The sequence below is a fragment of the Oxyura jamaicensis genome, chromosome 4 (assembly GCF_011077185.1).
Source record: "Oxyura jamaicensis isolate SHBP4307 breed ruddy duck chromosome 4, BPBGC_Ojam_1.0, whole genome shotgun sequence".
NCBI classification, from domain to species: Eukaryota; Metazoa; Chordata; class Aves; order Anseriformes; family Anatidae; genus Oxyura; species Oxyura jamaicensis.
In genome coordinates, this window is record NC_048896.1 from 10,534,114 (window position 1) to 10,550,551 (window position 16,438).

The 16,438-nt window shown below is 49.9% G+C and overlaps 1 protein-coding gene across 4 annotated transcripts in view; it reads right to left on the reverse strand.

The window, feature by feature from the left end:
- Window positions 1-16,438, reverse strand: part of GABRA3 (gamma-aminobutyric acid type A receptor subunit alpha3) — an 83,525-nt gene that overhangs the window by 29,837 nt on the left and 37,250 nt on the right. The window contains exon 1 of one of the 4 annotated variants that reach the window (XM_035323929.1): window positions 14,560-14,746. The exons of the other annotated variants lie outside the window; for them this stretch is intronic. The gene's annotated coding sequence lies outside the window, so the exon portion shown is untranslated. Of the gene's footprint in view, window positions 1-14,559; window positions 14,747-16,438 lie in introns of those variants that run through there. 4 annotated transcript variants of the gene reach the window in all.

The window sequence follows — 16,438 nt, forward strand, 5'->3', positions numbered from 1 at the left end:
CCATGGCTGCCCATGCAAGCCAACGGGAACTGAGCTGGGCAGAGGGGTGAAAGGACCCCCGCTCTATGAAGGGACCCTTGGGATCCAAGCTCTGGGGAAGGGATTCGGGGAGCAACAAGGAGGTGAAAAGGCAGGACTAGTTTGGAGGACCTATATATATGAACATGATGTCCTTATCGCACTGTAACCTGGCAGTCACGGAGCCCACAGACCCTTTCCCACCCCGTCAATCTGGCAAACCCAATCCAAGATGATGACATTTATTAAGATCTTTTTTTTTTTTTTTTAAGAAAAAAAAAAAAAAAACAAACAACAAAAAAAAAAAACATGACCTAGGACTGACAGACAGACAGACTGCTCATCCAGGCTATCTCACAGATGTTCTCCTGCCCAGCAGGATGCGGCAAAATCCGCACAGAACTTCCCCATTAATATGTGCTCCTAAAGCAGGGGAGGGACTGGCCGGGATCCAGAGGGATTTCTGAAATTAAATCGGCCCTGAGCAAGCAGGGATTTTGACCAAGCAGGGAAATCCTGAGATCAGTAAAACACCAGCAGAACAGAGCAGCTCAGCGCTCCCCTTCCTGCATGGTGCTGCAACCCAGGAGCTCCCACACCACTCACAGCCCTGCCCGAGCACCTCAGCCCGTGATGCTGACTCCTGCTGCAGTGATGGGGAGCTGCTCAGCCAACCTCCCCTCCTTACCCTCGTGTGTTCCCCCTCAGCCCCAGCTGGAGGAAACCTCACTTATTTTGCGGCAGCAGAGAGAAGAGCATTATCTGCCTCAGTTCGGGGACATCCTAATCCCCAGCCTAGCTGCTTTTTGCAATTCCCACCAGAATGTGATAACTAAGGGCTGTGCTGTAGTTAGGTGCTTTCCCTAGGCCTGTTGCAGAACATTAAGTGGTGTTTTTCCTTTCCTAGCACTGCCGTTCCTTACGGCTTGAAGTTTTTTATATGCACGGTGAATTGAGCCTTCAAGCCCGCTGGGAGGCAGGTGGATGCTGCCAGCCCTATTTTGTAGCTGGGGAAACAAAACAAAACAAAACAAAAAAAAAAAAAGAGAGAGGATTGGCTAAGGTGGGAAGCTAGAGCAGAGCACAGAGCAGAACCCCAGGGGCTGCACCACTGCCCGGCACAGGGCTCGCCGTGCCTCTTGGCACTTGCACCCTCAAGCCCCATGGCCAGGCCCCACCATGGCCCTGTGGCTGCCACCTGGGGACTGGGAATGAAAGAAAATGCCTTGAAGCAGATATGAAACCAGAAGAATGAGGGATTGTCAGGTTCAGTGTTTGAACACTGGCTGATTTTAGATCCCCGAGTGGCGTATCCTGTTCCCAAGCCGTTTGTTCAAGGCTGGTTCCCTTGTCTGTGCCTTTGCCCACTTGTAGGCTCAGCTTATTCCCAAACCTCAGCACACCTGGGTTTCTAAAATCATGCAAGCAGGAGTGAGGTTCTGCAGGTCCCTCGGAGCTGCCCCTTCGCTCACAGGGCACAAAGCCTGGTCCCTGCCTGCCAAGCACCACGCTTTGCTCCTGCTGCAGAAATCCCCCACTGCCAGACAGATCTGCAATGCAAATGTAAAACAAAAGCTGCAACATCCCTTCCCACAGTGTTACCATGGCATTCCCTACACCTCCCTACACCTGCCTGCTCCTTAAAAGCTGCTCCTCTCCTTCTCCAGGAATTTGCTATGCTGCATCTAGCTGCTTGTGCAGGCAATAAATATCCCTATTAGCATTGCACGGAGGGCTGGATTCTGCCACCCCACGCCAGCAGGGTGGGTTGCCTCCCTTTCACGTGCAGGCTGCTGCCGGGGTGCTTCGGGGTTCCCATTTCACAGCATACACTCCCCCCTATCCCCTGCTGCTGCCCAGAGTCCCCCTGTCCCCTCCTGCCTGCGCTGGCTCCCTGCAGTCCTCTGCAAACGGAGAGGCAGACACCCCCCTTCCTGCAATCCCCTTTTAAGTGCTCATGACTCCCTAGGCCTGCGAGGAGATCGTTATTATTTACAAAATGACTGAGTGCTATTTTTACTCTCTTCTTGGAAGCGGCGGCAGAGCTGGAATACAAATCACGCCGCCTCTCCCAGCCCGGCTGTCGATTGCAGGGCTGCCTCGACGAGTGATTACAGGAGGCAGGGGGGCACAGGGCGGGGGGAGACCAAGAAAGCTCTTATTAAACATCCCGCTGCACTCATCAGGCGCTGTTTATTTAAGATTCTGGGCTGGAATATAATCGACTCGGCCGGTTGTGTTTCAGCTCTTGAGGTTTGCGGCTGTGCCGAACGCGGTCACGTTTTCCCAGCCGGGGCTTCCCAGAGGCTGTGCCGCAGGCTCGCAGGAGCGCTGGAGGTTCCCTGCTGCTGCGTGCTGCTGGAACAGGGGCAAAGCAAAGCTGCTGCGGCTCCGTGCCGGGGATTCCTGGCTGCGGCGCTGACGTAGGGGAGGCTCACAGCCCTGCCTCGCAGCCGAGCTGGGTGAGCAAGGGGACGGGGATCTCCACGGGGCTGAGGAGGCTGTGAGCCTGGCCATAGCTGTTTCTGAGCATGATGGCACGGATGGGGCTAGGGAGGAGGATGGTGCTGTCCCTGCTCTGCAGCACCCAGGGGTATGAACCCTAAATCTGCTCCAGAGCAGTTTCTGGATGCTGATGTTTCTGCACCAGGCTCCTACGAACTGCCACAGCCTGATAAGCATAGTGACAAGCTGGCAATGCCCCTTAATGCTCTCCTAGGCAGCATTTATCCTCGGCTCAAGACTTTTTCACCTTGATGAGGTCCCTTATTCAGTGATCGTCCTCTGAGTACCTGTGCAGTGTCCCCTCAAACACTCAAAATCCTCCAGGAAGGACTCCTACCAGCCTGTGGCGAGGGCAGCATCACCATACATCACATAACCCAGAGTGAGCATGTGGGACAGGATGGGGCATCAGAGCCACCACAGCATCCCCAGGAAGGGAAACGCAGAAGAGGAATTCATACAACCAGCCCCCACCTCCTGCCTTCCCCCAGGCACTTGCCACACTAGCTATTTTTTGCAGCTGCACGTGAGCATTCTGGGTGTCTCAGTCTTCGTTTTCTCAGTCTCCCACTGTAGGGATTTAATTTCCTTTCAGTTTTAGCCTCAGCCCAGGGCAGGTCCCAGCTCCCTCCCACTGCCTGCAGAGCACAGCAGACACCAGCGCTGGCCAGAGCCAGCAATGGGTCACAGAGGGATGTGGAGGGGACGGGACAGGTTTATCATCTCTTACAAGAACATCACAAGAGACGTTCGATAGAATTGAGCTGTCTGAAATCAGCAAGGTGCTTGGTAGCACAGCACACAGTGTGCACAGCCCATGCAGAACAGCAGCCATCACAGCCAAGAGTGTCACCAGCAGGGCTGGCAGCTGGCCTGTCCTTTGCTGACCAGACAGAGCTAACAGCAGCGTCAGGTTTAATTCCCTGGGCTACCTAAAACATCCAACCTGCAGGAAATCTCACTTGGGCAGAGGAGGCAACATCAAGGGACAGAGACCCTGCTGACTCCATGTTGTTCATAGAGGGAGGGTAATCCTGAAGGTAGGTGAGGCCACCCAGACCTGACACCCTCTGGTGGCATCTGCCTCGCTCCGGTGATCAGGGACGGACGTGTGGGTGAGCAGGGTCCTGCTGATCAAGGCTGGCCTTAGCCTCATGCTCCCACCTGCAAAGAGCAAGTGGACATGGGGTTAAAGATAATGGGGTGCTCATCCACTGCAGAGTGGGTCAGCCAAGGACCGAGCACGGAGAAATTTGTACCCTGCAGAATAAAGCACAGAGCAAGGAAAGAAACAATATAAATTTCTGAAATAAGTGCCTTATCTCAGCAAAAGCAGGGGTGAGTAAGAGCCTGCAAGGGATTGCCAATGAGACTTTTGGATCAGATCTGTATCTTGCTCTGCCTATATGTCATGAACTATTTATTTAATGCAGATTTGCTCAGCTATTTGCTTGTTTTCAGAAGTGGTCTCCCCGTCTCACAAAGCTGACATAACTCAGCCTGCGTAACAGATCTGACCCCCCTCTGTTACACCCCCAGGGACTTCTGAAGCCTTGTGATCAAAAAGGCATCACAACTGTAGAGAAAGCAGAGCTATTGCTGCTCTCCTTGAAAACATCAGGCCCGTCCCTCCGTCCTGGGGTGCCGAGGCATCTTCTCACAGGGATGGCTTATCACCCACAGCTGCTGCTTGAATCCCCCAGGACCACCAGCAGTTAGTGCACAGCCCCTTGCAAAGCTGCTGCTCCCTGAGCTGCGGTGACAAATTGTGCCCGGGTGTGATGGCAACTGCGTGTCCCCCAGCCAGGCTCGAGACAAACCACTGCATCTGTAAGCACAGATCTGCACACGGTGCCACTGCCAGCAGTGCTCTCCCCTTTCTAACCCCAGCTTAGATATTTCAGCACAGGAGGGGCAAGAAGATGAGAAGAATTTCGGGGAACCTCTCAAGAGACAGACAACAAGGAAGCCAGCACAGCCTGCAATTACAAGTGTTCAGTTTTTCAGGACAGATGAAGCAAGGCGGTGTCTGTCGCATCCCTCAAGGAGACAGCCTGCTGCCCTGGCTCTCTTGCTTAGCAGGACCAGAGGAGAGCTGATACAACAACGAGATTTATGTCCTGTCACACGCAGCACACGGTGTATGCAGCTTTGTGACCCAGCTGCACCTAGTGTCCTCTGCCAGAGCTAGACATGGACCAAGAAGTGACCCGGTCACCCCTTGAGCATGGCTTGTCCGGGATTAATGACACCGCCGTGCCTAGGTGGTTGTCTCACTCCCAAGCAACCCCTGCTGCCACCTGGGGCTCGAGCTCCTCAGGTTATGTGGGGAGGATCAGCTCAGTCTCTGGGACAGAAATCACCAAGTGGTCTCCAAATGCTCATGGCTCTGAGCTCTCTATACCTGTGCAATGCTGGCTGCAGAGTTTGGAGAGGCTCCAACAGCCCCTCCAGACAGACAGAAGCTCCAACCATAGGAGTGATGCAGCTCTACCAGCAGTGGGACCAAGAAACCCTGCTTGCCTGCAGATCAGCTTTTCCTGCCTGTTTTTTCCTGATGCCTAACACCAGTTGATCTCACCCAGCAACCCTCTCGCTACTTCAGATCTTTTCCCACTCATCTGCATAATTTCACAAATCTTGCAGGGACTTAAAATCTTTGATATCTGCTTTTCAGTCAGCCTTTGTTCAGATCAGGGAACCAGCTCAAGAGCTTTTAGAATACAAAAGGCAGAAAGAAAGACATAAGCCTCGCCCCATTAGGAGCCCAGGAGAAAAAAAAAAGTCTACCTCAAGACTCGACAAAGCCATGCTTACAGCTCAGGTAATTTAATTTAGCTTTCCCTCATTGCTCCATGCAGACATGCACAGATTCTTATTACTGCGTTAAGTGAGTGACATTAAATACACATCCAGAGGGTAAAAGCAGTATGTGGTGCAAGCTATTGATAAACAAAGTCCAGGCAGAGGAGACGAGAGAGTCAGAAGCAGCAACTGCGCGAGGATGTGCAGTCATGGAGGCTTCACACACACCCCTTGTTCTCACACATCCAGACTACAAACAGAGACTACAAATTAGTTGAGCTATTTTTGCTACAGACAGATGAAAAAAAAATGAACAAAGCTACTGTAGTTACTATTTTAAGGACTTAGGACACCCTCAGATGCTGTAAAGACAGGAAGAATACGTATGTGCGAGCGTGCTTTAAGAGCTGCAGCTCTTTGAGACCCTGTGGTGATGGAAGAGATGCTACGTAAACATGTTTGTTATATATTATAAATACGATGAGAAGATGTGTGAAAATAAATTAGCATACATAATTAAGCATACTCAGTACTGATGTCTGCCCGTGATGGCTAAGCCAGAGGCGCTTAGGGAAGGCAACCCCCGTGCAGACACGGCTCGGGTTCCTCCATCAGGGAGCCTGCAGACCAGCCCTGGCACGTTATCACACACTCCCTTCCTAACTCGGTCTCCGTGAGTCTTTCTTTAACACAAACTATCACCTCTGAAGTCCCAACAGGCCACTCACATGCTTGAATAGGAGCTGCAAAAGCTACAGATCATTGCCAGCAAAATCCTTCACTTTGTAAAGCAATTACAGAGCTCTGTAATTCATCAGAGCTCAAGGCAGATCTCCGGGAGAAAAGATAACACTAGGGTGCAATACAAAACTGCTATTTCTAACCTGATAATCATTGATACATAGAAAATAACCGGAAAGACTGAAACACTGGAAAACAAGTGGGGAAATGCAAGAAAAATCAGAGACTTGCTGCATTACATTAATTTTATGTCATTGCAGAGCCAGGAAGAATAAACAAGCCCACTAGAGCATGTGGACTGCAGGCTGAGCCCTGAGCTCCAACCTCATCAGCGCCACGAGAGCACAGTGCAGCTCTGCTGTGCCTCAGTTTCCCTGTCTCTCAGCCTCAGCGCCGCCTTCCCATGCCTCTGGCTGTATCGTGTCCCAGACTGCTCTGAAGGCTGAGGACTGCCAGGCTGCATGACAGACAGCATGCAAAAAGAAGTTAAAAAAATAAAAATAAAGGCGGCTCCTGGGGCTTGCTGTACAGCTGAGAGCAAGAGTCCATTTAATTCTCAAGCCTGTCCCCTGAGGCCAATGCCAGGTAGTGAGACGAAGATACAAGAAAACCGTAGCAGGGAGCAACACAGTAATTTGCACACCGGTTCCCTTATCTCGTCCGCTTGCTCCTGCCTGGCGTGTCCATCAGCAGGAGAACTTTATCAGCTCCTGCAGCGGCGTGCCTCTGGTGACACCACTGGCATCCATCACCACCCCCAGCGCAATGGCAGACAGCACGCTCCTGTCTGTGCGCACCCCGGTGCTTTCTGTGCCATGTGGAAAGCTGGGCTGTGCACACAGCCAACGCTTCCACCGAGCTGTCTCCCCGCCGTGATGCATGGGTCACTTGGCTGCATGGTCACTGCTCATTTAGTTTGCAGCAACGCCGATGCGCAGTGCAAGTAATCTCTAATTCGCACTGCTTTGCGCTGCTCAGTGGAGCTTTTTCCCTGATGCTGGAGCCCAGTCCACTGCCTCCCAGTGCTGCCCATGCCAGGAGGTGCTCCACAGCAGGCTCATTTGTGTGCTGGGGCTGCTGCTTCATCCCCATGTGAAGAAAACCTTCTTGGAGTAAGTTCCATGATGACTCTAAATCTTTCACTCCGCAGCAGTTTTCAGCTAAAGCATTGTTTGTCCCACGGACGGGGAGGCTCTTCGTTTACCACTTACACGAGGCAATAAACAGCAAGTTCTCTGTCCTACCCACTACACGAATTACAACACGCTGCACCGTACTCTGACATTCCCAGAGATGAGCAGAGGGCAGATACCTCCAGATGTGATTTTTAATTTCCTTTGCTGGGGGAATGTTTTCTTGTTTTAGCGACATGCACTCAAAGCGTTCCAGTTCCCATGGCAACTCCCTGCTTCCATTTAGATGTCATCTTTCATCCCATCCCTTCGGAATTAGACATCTCCTAGCAGAAGTTTTGAAGAAATGTCTCTCAAATATATATTTATTAGAGACAGTGCATACAAGTGTGCTTTGCTGACACGTTTTTTAGGCAATTCACAGCCTACAGAAGAGAAGCTGTCTCCAGAATATGCTGGCTGCCAAGCTGCCTTTTCTCAGCCTCTGTCTTCAGCCAGAACTCTCCCTTTTTTTTTCTGTCACATAAATATTATTTAGAAGCTACTGTTTTGCTTTTTTCCTTCCTCTCCCTCAATTCCTTGTTCCCTTTGTTCCCCCACCCAGGCTCTGCCCAGGTCCCTGCTAACCCAGCGGGTGCCTGCCCAGTTCCACGCACACTCGAGGTACCTGCAGGGCCTCTGGGGTATCCCTGTCCCACTGGGGTAGGGATAGGAGAGGGGACAGGAGCTGGTGGCAGTGCTGCCGCCTGGGTACCTCCCTTGTGCCATGTTGAACCTCTCTCTCCCACCAGATCTGAGAGGCAGAGCCAGGCTGGAAACCATGCTAACACTCCCTAATAGAGCTGTAACATCACAGCTTCAAATCGCCCTCCTTCAGGAGACAAATCCAAGCAAGCTAATTGCTGGGAGCCGAGCGGATCCGGAGGCTGATGGAGCTAATCCCAGGCATGTTTAAATGCAAAGGCCCAGGGAGTCTCACTCAAACCCTACGTGATCACTAAAGCTCGCTGCTCTGCCTGATTCTCAGGTGCAGCCTGCACGGAAAGCACAGAATAAGGCAGAGAACCGTGAGCAACAGCTTCAAGGTCAAGACGTTGGCCCTCAGTGAAGCTGTACGCAAGCCAAAGAGCACCAAAGCAGCTCCTCCTGTTCTCCCCATCGCGGACACCACGCAGATAAACAGCCCTGTCGTCCCTCAGACAAGTTTCTACATGTTTTCTTAGCCCAGCTTCCAGAAGGGACACACAAGCCCAGGGGACACTTCTTGCTGACTCCAGACTTCATGTTAATTGCACCATCCCACCAGCCATTAATCAAATGTCTTCCACTGGCGTTTTTATTGGAAATCAATTTAATAAAGTAGGTGGGAGTCCACATGCTTCCATAACACCAGATAAATATTCATGGGGGCTTGTGCTGCTTTAGCTAAATGAGTTTTTTAAATTTAACTGGTTCAATTTCCTTGTTCCTTACTATACAGCTTGGCTTGCCCTTGGTCAGGACGCTCAGGAATAACGCGAGGTGGGACACGGCCCTGTGCTGGCTCCCTCTCAAGCACACCAAGGAACAATCCCTTGCTCTCTGGCCAACACCTTTTGGCAAGGATGCTGTCATCTGTAATTGGAAATATGAGTCTGCTGGGCTCACTGCAACCCCAGCGCCACAGCAGAATTCAGATGTCCACCTGGAGTTCAAACCTCACTTCCATCCTCTAAGAGCGCTTCGCCACCACTGCAACCTCCACATGTGCACCATTTGGTTTCTCCTTTCCCTCCCTGTGTGCTCCTTGTGTGCTCCAAAAGCAAATAAATGGACACCATGGGAAATGCTCTTTGCTCGTGCTTATTGAAGGAGGTTAAGGAGCTTCCAGCAACCAAAATATCTAACAGACCAGTGAAAGGACTGAAATACACCCACACAAAGCTTTGAAATGCATGGGATGTGAGTCCCAGGAGAAGAGCTGAGCACCAGGCTCACCCTGATGGAGAGGACGTCCCTTCTGCAGCCTCCGAGGGAGACATCAGCCCTGGAGAGCCGGGACTGCAGCAGTGACCAAGGCTCCTCTCTGCAGAGGCAGCTATTAGTGTCCAGACGGAAGAAAGTAAAGTCTGACACATTGATCAAATTTAGTAGAAAGGCAGGATTCAGACAGCCCTTATCAGCAAGAGATTTTACAACATCTAACAGCTTCATTGTTAACTGGAGCAGCGAGGAGCTGCGGCTTCCAAAAAGCAGCAATGCAGGGCAATTCAAGCTCTGCCAGGACTCCTGTCATGTTATCCTAGTGATACCCTTCCCTTGAAAGGCAGTGCTTTAGAAATCAAATGCATCATCATTTTGCCTTTGTTATTAACACAAACTGACTTGTTTTCATCGTTACTGCCTCGACCTAATTCCCTGCGCACACGTTCCCTACAGCAGCTCAGATCTCTGGACAGGGTTTGCTTTCCCTGGTCTTTAATGACATGAAGATTGTGACTAGCCCCAGAGATGTGCACAAAAAGCCTAGGACCAATAAAAGGGTGCAGAGAGCATTCCCTGCCCTGTACACATCCTCATGAGCTAGTGACAGTCATGTTTCCTATGGCCCAGCCCCAGGCTGGAGATGACAAAGATGAACACAGCCCACGAAGGGCCACCACAACCCCTTCCCCTCATCCCAACAGCTACTGCTGGGGCAGAGGTGGGCATGAGATGGTCTACTCACTTAGTCCCATGAGATAATCTAGTCACTTAGTTCCTCCAAAACCACATCCGCTACATGGACAGCTCTCCTGCAAACCTCCGAGCCCTCCAATTTCACCCCTGTTAAAGCAGCAGTCCTTCTTCGGGGAGATCATCCTTGCTGGAGACAAACTGCCTGTCAGCAAACAGCATTAAATATAGGGTATCATATTCAACAGATAATGGCATGCTTTTAGTTTATTCTCTCTTGGATGCAGGTCACACAACTAATGTCATCTCTAAACACTGAAATCCTGGATGTGAAAAGGTAAAGCTTAATTGCCTTGAACAGCAACTCTTGTATTGACTCCAACAGAAGGCCCATAAATATTAATACAGCTATATTTAGCCCCCTTCAATTATACATACAAAATTAAACATCTTTCTGGGAACAAATCAGTCAGGATAGGGTTCAGGGGGTTTATTCTTTCTCTTTTTAATGCATCGTGCATCAAAATAATAATTCTGATAGAGCTGCAGCTCTCCAAAAAAAAGAAAAAATAAAGAACAGTTGGAGGCAGAGGCTTAAAATACCTTCACCTGGCTCAAGCAACTCACTCCACACACAGTCACAGGCACCTGCAAACCCCTGGTCCCACCTGCACTACTGCCATGCCCAGGCAGTGCCTTCTGCAGTTAAAGCCCATCTCATTTGAACAGAAATCACATCTACTTTCCTGATTTGCAAATGAATTATACTTACCTTTCTTTGCCAAAGTGGACTTAATGGTATTAGTGTTACATGACAAAGGGAAGCAATCAGAAAACCTCTCTCATAATGACAGCGAGATCAATGAGAAGAGACAAAGTTCCATGCTTTCGTTCTTTCGTTCTTTAACCCTTCTACAAGCAGACAGAACCCTTTCCTAGGAAGAGACCTTTCCAAATTCTCAACGTGAGAACAGTTGAATTTGTCCAACAGGAAGGGCTCTAATCTTTCAAACAAACACCTATAATTCAATTCACACATATGCACAGTCCCTTTACAGAAAGGGCAACTTGTGGAAAGAGAAGTTTGCACCTTCATTTTTTGCATGACAGGGGCTTTATCTGGCTAAAGTGACATTCACAGCTCTACAGACAATGTGTCTGCAAGTTAAGTAGGAATTCAGGGCTGCAAAAACCTTATCTGGTTTGTATGGGTACAAATAACTTCCTTGACAAGAGTTCAGATGGGTGCAGTAAGCCTTGTGCAAAGCCTTCGCCTCCTTCCCCTTTGCAAATTGCAGCGTCTTTTTTCATGGTCATCAGCTCCTTTCCTTGACAAGTTTCTTGTATCAGAATTGCAACTGATCCTCTAGAAAAGAGGCACCTGAAATGACTTTTACAGGGTTGAAATAGTGTCTGCTGAATTCTCAATTTATTTTCCTCCAGTCATGAATCATCCCATCCACTGATTCAGTCTGAACTTTGTCAGAAATAGGATCTTCCAGTAGGCTTGCGAAAAAAAAAAAAAAAAATCCCTTGTTTTTTCCAAGCCTGTTGTTGTCATCGTTTTGGTCTGAATTATGTTCTCCCAAAAGGTAAAGTGAACAGGTTGTCCCTTTCTCACAATGCAATTGTAGATTGAAAACTCTCTGGGCTATATTCTATGCTTGTAATTCCCAGTACTCCACAAAACACACTTTAAAAAAAAAAAAAAGAATATTAACTGTATGTCTTTCAGAGACATGCTTTTAACATAAACTACAGATTAGTATGCATAGACAAATCATTACATTCTTGGCCCCACCAGAGGCTGTAAGACTTGCCATTTACCCTCAACAAGGTGAGAATTTCACTGACTTTTAGCAGTGTTTGGCCAAGGGACCCTGTACCGTTCAGCCTGCACAGCCTTAACAGCAACACACTCCCCAAAGCCCCCTGCATCTTCCAGAGCCTCACGACCGCTCCAATACTTTTATTTAATCCAACAATAACCTTTAAATAAATGAAACAGCATTACCACAAACTGGTCTGAATCAGCAGCGTTAATCCCTCCACCACAGGGGGCCCACATAGAAGTGATTTGATCTCTCCCTCCAGATGGAACCAGTCCGAAATCCACCAACACAATCAATGACAAAACGTCCTCCAGCAGACGCCATCAGTGCCTCTGTATAGGTGCACAAATGGCTGCAGACATTTTATTTTGTAGCTCAGTGAATAAAATACCTGCTGTTTTCTCAATATTTGACCAGTTGTTTCTCCACCAGCTTCCCTGAATAAAACAATTAAAGTTGTTTTTAAACTCAGTAATGCCTAATAAAAAAAACCTTATTTCACACTCTGAATTAAAGACACATTATAAATCCTTTACATTTGACTAAACGGATGGAAATTCTAATAAATGACTCGCTGCCATAGTCCAACAGATCAATAAAGACATCCTTGCAGGCAGTTTATGGCCATCTACAACACCATCTACTAATGTTCTTAGAGCCATCTAACACATGTTCAACATGCTTAAGCGTCAGCTCACACCTTCCGGAGTCATTACAAACAAATAGCATCATCCTGCCTGCAGCACATACCCACCGGCTTCCCTCAGGGCAGGGATGAGCTGCCTGACGCTGGCACTGGCTCGGTGCAGGTGCCTGATCTAGGACTGAAGCTCTGAGTTACTCCAGTACAAATTATTGGCATTACAAGTCCTCCACATGGGTTCATCCTCCCATAAAATTCTCACCCTTTGTGGAAATCTTTCTTCTTGCCTTCATAGATGGATATATGGAGGGGTTAGTGGGACGGACTCCTCACTGGAAACACACAGCAAGTTAAGGTGCAACCTGAAGAGAGGCATCCAAAGAGTGATAAGCACCTTTCCCTCCCCAGTCCCTGCAGCCCAAGGACTTGGTTATTTCCCCTCCGGAGAACCCAGGAGCCCAAGGACAGCTTCACCACGGTGCTCACCTTCAGCTGCACAGCTCCTTCAGGGACCTGATGCCGTGCTTGTCCCCTCCACCTGGCCATGGCTCTGATGGCCCTGAGCGACACGGCGCTGACCTGCAGCCCAGGTGCCATTTCATGCTAGAAACGATTAATCTTTTCGCAAGGGATTTCTGACCCCTCCGGAGTGTTTGTGATATCCCTGAAGCTCTGATACAAGCTTGTTGCCCTAAGCAAATTCATAACTTATTTAAGAGAAGACTTTCACCCTTAGGCGTAGCTGTCAAGCCCGTACTCCTCACTCGCCCTCTGAAGTGTACATGCCTTTACGCGCGGAGCTCCCTCTCCCTCCGCTCTGTGGATTTAAGCAGCAGCACCAGGGATTTCTACATGAGAAAGGAGAGCATCAGGGGCTGTGCAAATCCACAGCAAAGCTGCCTTCAGAGAACTGCACTCAAGGGGAAGACAACATTTTTTTTTTTTTTTTTTTTTTTTTTTGTATTTGTTCATAGATCTCAACTTCAGAAGTTTGACAAGACAGAGCAGGGTCCCCATTGCCCAGAAAGGTAAATAGAAGAAATCACTGTTCAGGCTATGCCTCGGCTTCAAATTAAAACTCATCAAGGAATCTAAGGCAAAGACAAAAATCTGAGATAAGACATGGATTTTCTCTAAGAAAGAGAGAAATTCCTCCCTGGAGTAATCAGTGCAAGGCATGAAGTCAGATCAGAGAGAAAAGATGAGAAGTTCGGAGAGGTGGAACACTCAGAGAGAAAAACAGGGTAAACAGCCCTGAACTCCTGGAAATCACAACACAACACGAAGGGCCACTGGGTTTGTCATCTGATGTTTCTCTTGCACAAACAGCAGATCAGGAAAATGTTTATGATGCAAACCATAGGTAGGTTCACAACACAGGTGAAACAGCAGCATCCTGGTGAGCAGAGGAGCTGGAGGGCAGAGCCCAGCCTCCCTGGTTACTGGGGATCAGCTCGGCAGCAACAAGGAGCAGTTCGGGAATTTTCCTATTCTGTCTCAGCCCCTCCGCTTTGATGGTCACACAGCTGACAAGCCCCTACCTGCAGGAGGTCAGGACAAAGTAACAGAGGCATGAGGGTGCAACACACCGAGCACCAAACAACTCTTGGGTGTCCCTCAACCTAAAGGTGGCCACTCTCAACCCAAGAACAAAACCTTGCGGCTGTCAGCACTTGAATCGGGGAAACACAGGTGGTAAAACAGGGATACAGATGTTTCTTGCTTGCTCAGAGGCCATCATGCAAACTACACCATCATCAAAACAGGAAAAGACACCACACCATGGAAAGAAAACAAAACAGTTGCAGTGCACTTCAGTTACAGAAGAATAAAGGGAATACATCAGCAGGATAAATATTAACAGCTGGCTACAGATCAAAACCACTCGCAGGGCAGAGCAGACGAAGCAAACCCAGATAAAAGGCACCAGAGGCCTGTGGTGGGCAGCCCTGATCTGAGTCCTACTGGCAGAGCCCAGATCCTACCTTAGCCAACGGGTGTCTGAGCTGAGCCCAGCGAGGGCAGGGAAATGCTGACACCACACCATGAAAAGCAGCCTGATGGAGATGAGGAAAAGGAAAAGGAGGCAGCCATGAGCCCAGGCTGCTCTCTCACCCTGGTACGCCCAGCTGTGAAGGCACAAACTGGGGCTTCTCTTCTGCTGGGGGACAAGGAAGGGGTGCCATGCCCTGTCCCCAAGAGAGAAGAGACCAAAGGGGCCACATGCCTTGTTCTCCTTGCAGGTGTATTGCTTTAATCCAGTTGCCTGTGTTTGCTGGTCCTGGTAAACCCTGTGCTCTTCAGAAGGCTCCTAACCCTGGTCACAGCACAGGGACACAGAGCAACAGGCTGCTTGTCTTGCCAGTCCTCCTCCAGCAGGACCAGGCCAGCCATTTGGAGACTCCAGAGAGATGTAGAAGCTTCTTCAGGCAAATACTGTGAGTTATGCTGCAGGTGATGCTGCATCCAGGAGCAACAACAATCATCAGTAGCAGCCCAGCCACTACAAGTTGCCATTCAATTGCAGCAAAGAAACTGGCTCATCCAGAAAGTTTAAAGCCCATCTTTTCAAAGAAAATGACCAACTACTCTCTCCTTGTGGCAAAACTTTTTCCTCCTTGGCAGCCCCTGGAAAAGGCCAACAGCTTTCTGGAGTTGAGGCTTCCCTGGCCACCCAGTATGGAGATTTTGTCCAGCACTGCTCCAGATGCCCTCAGGACCTCACACCGAACACTGCAGACACAGACACCCTCTCCAAAGCAGAGATCCTCTGGTTGAGGCAGGAGAAATCCCTGCCCTGCTTTGCAAAGAGCTAGACACACACAAGATAGGTGTGTTTAGGTTACAACACAGTGAACCCAAACTCCGTTGGTTAGGAAAAAAGGCTGCAGGGGGTAAGGGCTGCACAGGAACCATCGCTGAACCCCAAACCACCCAACCACAGGCACTACATCCCCTCTTAGGTCAAGGTGCCAGGCATCCATCTGATCCATCTGTCTGTGTAAGGGCTGCACATCAATCACTCCTCACAGAAAGCAGCATGGGAGCATATAGGATTTTCTGTGCATCATTCTCAGAGGGTCACCCAGTGCCTCACCACTCACATCCCACTCCCTGAGCACCCTTTCTTTTCAGCTATAGGATGCCTCTCCCTTTGTCAACCATTCTACCTATTCCTCCTGGCCACGACTCCTGCCTCCAACCCTCACAAGCAAGGCGAGCCCCGGGTTCAAAGCAGAGACCTCTCTGCACGCCGGCTCTGCAGGGAGCCCCAGCAGCAAAGAGAATTTGTGGTCTATAAATAGATGCCCCTCGCCACAGCCCTGCGGGGCCAGGAGAGGATCCACGTGAACGCACAGATCCGGACCAGGAGGGGAGGCCAAGGCTGCCCACAGAAACTCTCTCAGCAGGAGATTTTCTTCTCCTGCAAGGTTGGCCGTGACAGCAGATGTCTGCATCCCCTCGGGGTCCTTGTCTGTTCCCCTTCTGACTTAATAGCCCATCTGCACTGTGTTTTCTCAGGGGAAAGACAGGTTATCTGCTGAAAGTTCCTTCCTCTCCAAGCCCCATAACACGACCCGTTTATAAAGCTGCCCCTTTCCTAAACCCAGGCTGCAGTTCAGTGGTCGTGGGGCCAAACTCAGCAGAGGACTCGTCCCTGATCAGAGCAAGCCACCAGGCAGAAACAGGGAAGAAACTTTCTACCAGCCATAAAAGACTTCTTGGTGACACAAGTGGTTGTGTCCCTGCTGCTACGGGGCTGTCCAGCAGCAGGAAAGGTCTGGTAGACACCTTGTCCCTCCCAGCCAGGAAAAAAATCTCTCTTCTTCTAAACTCAGTGTGTGCTCACAAATCTCAGTGTGCCATCAACACTGTGAGGACTGCTGGCTCGAGAGGATGCCCTGAGCCCCATCCCAGGGCCAGGCACAGCAGGGAGGCATGGGGACACCCTCCTGCAGCCCCGGGTGCTCCCAGGCAGGCTCAGCGCCGCTGCGCTGAGCTCCGTGCCGGCGGCATCCCGGTAGGCAGGGGAGCGCTGGCATGGCAGCTATTAGAGTGGGTGGCAGCAGATGGTGAGAACAGAGGGGATAGGAAAATAAATACAA